This window comes from Pteropus vampyrus, unplaced genomic scaffold (assembly GCF_000151845.1).
Source record: "Pteropus vampyrus isolate Shadow unplaced genomic scaffold, Pvam_2.0 Scaffold14, whole genome shotgun sequence".
NCBI lineage: Eukaryota > Metazoa > Chordata > Mammalia > Chiroptera > Pteropodidae > Pteropus > Pteropus vampyrus.
The window spans coordinates 3,589,706-3,590,120 of record NW_011888795.1 but is presented as its reverse complement, the minus strand read 5'-3'; positions in this window follow the sequence as shown (position 1 = coordinate 3,590,120).

The window sequence follows — 415 nt, the reverse complement described above, 5'->3', positions numbered from 1 at the left end:
TATATGTGGGATATAAACCTAAATGCAACAAATGAACAAGATAAACAAAGACTCGAGGACATGGACAATAGACTAGTAGTTACCAGAGGGGAGGGGGAAGGAGAAGGGGGAAAATAAATAAAATGTTAAACAAACAAACAAACAAACAAACAAATAAATAAATAAAATGTTAAAAAAAAGGTCAATGGATACACAAACTGATACACCGACACAATGGAATTTTATTCAATGATTAAACAACAACAACAACAACAAAACAGAGTTTCAAGCCAAGAAAAAAAATGGGGGAAGTTTAAAAACATATTGAAAAGTCCATCTCTGGACCAAAAGCCTATGTGTTATCATTTATTCTTAACTATAAGCAATTATAAAGCCTTTATTTGGCGGGCCTCATGAGGGAAAACTGCCTTTCTCA